The sequence below is a fragment of the Sapajus apella genome, unplaced genomic scaffold (genome assembly GCF_009761245.1).
Source record: "Sapajus apella isolate SASKATOON/1434 unplaced genomic scaffold, GSC_monkey_1.0 scaffold1, whole genome shotgun sequence".
NCBI classification, from domain to species: Eukaryota; Metazoa; Chordata; class Mammalia; order Primates; family Cebidae; genus Sapajus; species Sapajus apella.
The window spans coordinates 4,656,314-4,662,313 of NW_022436941.1; positions in this window are offsets into that span (position 1 = coordinate 4,656,314).

Below are 6,000 nucleotides of genomic sequence, written 5' to 3' on the forward strand. Positions count from 1 at the left end.
AGGTGTCACATGCAGGGATTAAACTGGCAGCCATCTTTGAATGCGATGAATAATTTGGACTTCTTAGCCACACCCTTCTCTCTGTTAACCACAGGAAGAGGTGATAGTACACCATAAGAAGCCCCAGGGTTCTGGCTTTATCTGCCAAGTGGTAGGTGAGAAGGGAAGAGATGTGATTGAGCACACTGGCTATTTACACCTTGTCTTCAAAGCCCTCTTAGTCACACTTCCATCTTCATGCATTGGCTTCTGCCTTACAATCGAGCAATAGGAAACCATCACTCCTAATTTTTCCCTTGCTGTTTTTTAAGTCTCTGGGAACTTTCCATGATGTATAGTAGAGGGTTTCATAAGGATTTGGCTCTTCCTTTGAACCTGATTAGCCAATAAACTAAATATTTTCTAAAATATAAAATAAAGAATGTGATTTGTTTCCAGACGCTTAGAAAAAGCTCCCCACTTTTTTTTTTTTCTTGAGACAGAGTCTCACTCTGGAGTGCAGTGGAGTGATTTCAGCTCACTGCCACCTCCATCTCCCAGGCTCAAGCAATTCTCCCGCCTCAGCCTCCTGAGTAGCTGGGACTACAGGCGTCCGCCACCACACCTGGTTAACTTTTTTGTAGTTTTAATAGAGACAGGGTTTCACCATATTGGGCAGGGTGGTCTCGAACTTCTGACCTTGTGATCCACCCACCTCAGCCTCCCAAAGTGCTAGGATTACAGGGGTGAGAAACCACACCCAGCCAAGCTCCCCACTTTCTAAAGTTTTCATCTCTGGACTCTTGGTGTCAGCATACAGATTCCAAATGATCAAGGATCAAAAAGCGCTGGGAGTGGCAGGGAGGAAGCAAGGATGGGCTTGAATGATCGCAATGAGTCAATCAGAAATGTGCAGTAGAAGAGTTTGTTAATGATGTCTGAGTTCCATCTCCCGGAATTATTGTTTCTTATTACTACACTTTAGGTCAGACAGAAGGGGCGTTAAGAGTAAAAAGAGTAAGGAGAAAATGGATAAAGAGAAAAATACACACCTCCATGAAAACATAAGCAGAAAAACTGTAGACTCTTGTGTCTCTGCTTATTTTTCTATGTACAGTGTTTTAATAGACCAAAGAGACGCTTTATGAGTTTATATATATGTGAATAGTGTTTATAAAAGGGGTATAATGTTAGTCATTATGGAATATTGCATAAATAAACCTTGCATATATACAATATATAAATATATAAAAAATGATTGCTTAGGGCAGTGGACACTTAAGGACTTCTAAACCTTTCATATCTTCATCCCAAAAAATAGAGAGTTCCAGGGCTGGAAGCTTATTTCCTTAGTATATTTCGCTGTAAAGCCAAGAGATTTGGGGGCTTATTTGCTGGTTTTATAATTTATAATGATCTGTATGGATTACTCTGAAATGTCTGTTGCATGTGTGTTGGTGTTGTTTGCCCACATGGAGTCATCAGAGATTCGTTCCACCCTTTGTATCCTGGAAAACCAAAAGGAGTTTTCTAGTAAGAAGAAAAACATACAGAATATGTCTTCACTGTTGGGTAACTCTCAAATTTGTAGCACTCCAGATTTCTTGTAAAACTGTGCTAATGGGGTGTTTAATGTCAGGGTTATTGTGTCTCAGTTCAATATCCAGTACTGATAATGTTTCTCCTGGGAGCACATATTTTTTTTCAAGTGCTTTTCTCCTGGACTTAACATGTTCTTCTAGAAGATATCAGAAGTCATGACCCTAAGCCACCTCCCATCAGGACCACTTTCTACCATCGGTTTTCAAAAAACTATCCACATGATCCACGTGTTTATTCTGTTTTATGTTCTGTGATTCTGTGGTAGACTCAGTGCTTTCAGAGTCCAAAGCTTGACTTGGGTTCGTGGCCCTAATGAAGTGCTAAATTTGCTCTTTACCACCGAGACTGATCAGAAGAAGCAAAAGGGGAAAGGGGGCTCCCTTGCTGGAGAGGTCCACTCACATCTTTTACATCAGACGAGAAGAGAACTGTGCCAGAAATCTGTGCATGAAACACCATCTGCTCTTCATGCAGGGAGGGTCAACCACGTGAACCTGCAGAGAGGACTCAAGTCTCCTTTGCCAAAAATGTGCATTGTTCCCAGCTGTAAGTGTATGAAGCCCAGTACATCTTTTAGCATGAAACAATAAAAACATGTTTATTTTCACTTAATAGGGTGTTCCCCAGGCCTGGATTTTTTTTTTTCAGTAGCTGCTTTGGAGAGGGAGGCACTTTGTCATAGATTAAATGTCAACAGTGAGCATTTGATTTCTCCCAAAGGGGTTTAGCTCCTGCCAGGTGCTCTGGACATCCAAAAGGGAGGGCTGGGAGGAGAGGAAATCACTTTGTCAGGCAGGAATTGCTTAGTTTCAGTGGAGGCAGATGGAGGAGCGGGCAAGTAACACTTCCTTTTAATGCCAGGCAGGCTGAATTCACCTCTGTGGAGCAAACTCTGGTTTGCACAACGCTGTGGACCTACGAAGGCCTCATACTGGACTCTTTCTCTGCCTGATTAGTGCAAAGGTTAGGTGCACAGTCTCAAGTGCCCAATTTCCTGTGTTGCTGCATTGCCAGCTGTTTGGGCTTGGGCAAGTTACTTAACCTCTCTGTGGCTCAGATCCCTTTTCAAGAAAATTAAGATGTAATAGCACCTTTCCGAGGGATGTTAAGGATAAATGTCTTAAAACATGTAAAGTGCTTTAAACAGTGTCTGGTACATATATGTGCTCAATAAAATTAGTAGTTTACACCTTCACAATGTTTGCCATATCCATCTACTACCTGTATTATTATTTACTTACAATTCTTATTTTAATTGACTTTTGAGGTGGAGGCAACTTCATCTCTAGTATCAACTTTCATCTAGAATTTAATTTAAAAGAAAACTGTATGTTCCAATGGTAAATTAGTATAATTTTGCCAGGCACAGCGGCTCATGCCTGTAATCCCAGCACTTTGGGAGGCCAAGGCAGGTGGATAGCTTAAGTCCAAGAGTTCAAGACCAGCCTAGGCAAAGTGGCAAAACCACATCTCCACTAAAAACACAAAACTTAGCCAGGCGTGGTGGCACATGCCTATAATCCCAGCAACTCCGAGGCACAAGAACCACTTGAACCTGGGAGGTGGAGGTTGCATGAGATGAGATGACGCCACTGCACTACAGCCTGGGCGACAGAGTGAGACTTGGTCTCAAAAAAAAAAAAAAAAAAAAAAAAAACAGGAAAATTAGTATAATTTGCTACAAATATAAAGTAGCCATAAAACAGTAATCACGAATATTTACTGGGTCCGTCCTAGCTGGCAGGCAATGTGCTAAATGTCTTGATTTACAATCCTCGTGCCCTATGAGGTCAGTACTATTACCATCCTACTTCCCAGATAAGGAAACTGAAACAGAGAGAGGTCAGCAAATTTGCCTATGGTTGTGTAATTAGTAAATAGAGGAGGCATTTCAGACGACAGAATCCAGGTTCTTCGGCACTGTTCAGTGCTCCTGCCCTAACAAAAACATCTTCCAAGCGTGGTAGATGGTCGCTTCCTAGGGCTGCTAAAATGATCAAAAATTCATTTGATGCAGCAATCCCATTACTGGGTATATATCCAAAGGATTATAAATCGTTCTACTATAAGGACACGTGCACGCGAATGTTTATTGCAGCACTGTTTACAATAGCAAAGACCTGGAACCAACCCAAATGCCCATCGATGATAGACTGGACAGGGAAAATGTGGCATATATACACCATGGAATATTATGCAGCCATCAAAAACGATGAGTTTGGGTCCTTTGTAGGGACATGGATGCACCTGGAAACCATCATTCTCAGCAAACTGACAGAAAAGCAGAAGATCAAACACCGCATGTTCTCACTCATAGGCGGGTGTTGAACAATGAGAACACATGGACACAGGGAGGGGAGCACTACACACTGGGGTCAGTTAGGGGGAAATAGGGGAGGGACGGTGGGGAGTGGGGAGCTGGGGAGAGATAGCAAGGGGAGAAATGCCAGATGTAGGTGATGGGGAGGAAGGCAGCAAATCACACTGCCACGTGTGTACCTATGCAACAATCTTGCATGTTCTTCACATGTACCCCAAAACCTAAAATGCAATAAAATAAATAAGCGGGAAAAAAAAATTCAGTAGCTTAAAACAACAAAAACTTGTCTGTCACGATCTGGAGGCTAGAAGTTCAATATCAAGTTGTTGGCAGGGCCATGCTCCCTCCAAAATCTCTGAAGGAGGATCTTCCCTTGCCTCTTCCAACTTCTGGCAGTTCCAGGCATTCCTGGACTTGCAGCAGCGTCTCTCCCAGCTCTGTCTCCGCCTTCAAATAGCCATCTTCCCTCTGTGTCTCTCTATCTTTGTGTCTTTTCTCCTCTTCTTGCAAGGACACCAGTCATACTGGATTAGGACCCACCCTAATGATCTCATTTTAACTAGATACACCTGCAAAGACCCTATTTCCAGATAAAATTGTATTCACAGTTACCAGGGTTAACCCTGGTAGATTAGTATAATTTAGCTGGGTGTAGACTTCAACCTATCTTTCAGTAGAGGGGTGGGAAGTGGGGAACCCAATTCCACCCATAGCTGTTGCCTACCTGAGGTTTTGAGCCTGGGGCCTGGAGAAGATCTGTAGGTGTTACAGAGGTGTTCAAGATGAGCACCAACCTGAGACTCTCTCATTTAAGCAATCAGACCTGAAGAGTCGGGATAAGGGAAAAACAATGGCTGATGTGTTTCAGTGACATTTCCAGCCAGTCCACATGCTAACTAAAGTTAACCACGTCGTGCCCCATCCCTGATACTCTGAGGAAGGTGGCTTGGCATAAGCAAGCCACATAACAACTCTTCCAGCTTCTCAGACATCCCTCATGAAAGGATGGCAGTAGAAATCCGGAGGGGAAAATGCAAGTTTCCAAAACTCCAGCAGGGAAGGGGAGGCACAAATGTTAGCTCTAGGCTAAATGCGGTGGTTCATGACTGTAATCCCAGCACTTTGGGAGACCGAGGCAGGCGGATCACCTGAGGTCAGGAGTTTGAGACCATCCTCGCCAATGCGATGAAACCCCGTCTCTACTAAAAATACAAAATTAGCCGGGCATGGTGGGCACATACCTGTAGTCCCAGCTACTCGGGAGACTGAGGCAGGATAATCACTTGAACCCAGGAGGCAGAGGTTGCAGTGAGCCAAGATAGTGCCACTGCAGTCCAGCCTTGACAACAAGAGCAAGACTCCATCTCAAAAAAAAAAAAAACACGGCGGAGCGCAGTGGCTCACACCTGTAATCCCAGCACTTTGGGAGGCTGAGGCGGGTGAATCACCTGAAGTCAGGAGTTCAAGAACAGCCTGGCCAACATGGTGAAACCCATCTCTACTAAAAATAAAAAAATTAGCTGGGCGCGGTGGTATGCGCCTGTAGTCTCAGCTACTTGGGAGGCTGAGGCAGGAGAATTGCTAACCCGGGAGGCAGAAGTTGCAGTGAGATCAGTGAGATCACACCACTGCAATCCAGCCTGGGTGACACAGGGAAACTCTGTCAAAAAAAGGAAAAAGAAAAAAACCTCACCTCTAGATCTGCTTTATATGGCTGGACTGGAATAGCAAATTCAGACAAATAATAAAGTCATCAACTGGAGAATGTGTAAAGAAAGAACAACAGCAGAGACAGTAGGGGGAAAATCATTTATTTTCATATCATTTCAGTAAAAACTTACCAAAAAGCAATTGTTCTACTGAGAGGCTTGAGAAGAGGGTGTTGGGGAGTAAGGAGGCGGAGTTATCTTGCTCTGTCAAACCAGGGTGTCCTTTGGGACTGCACGGATTTCGTAGACACCGGAAGTCCTCATCTTGAGTTCCCGGGCCACCTGGCAGATGGAAAAAGGCCAGCAGCAGTGCACCACCAGCCAGTCTTCACACAGTGTGCCCTAGGGAAAGACCAAAGTCTCTGTTCTGCTGCAATCACACAGGCTCAT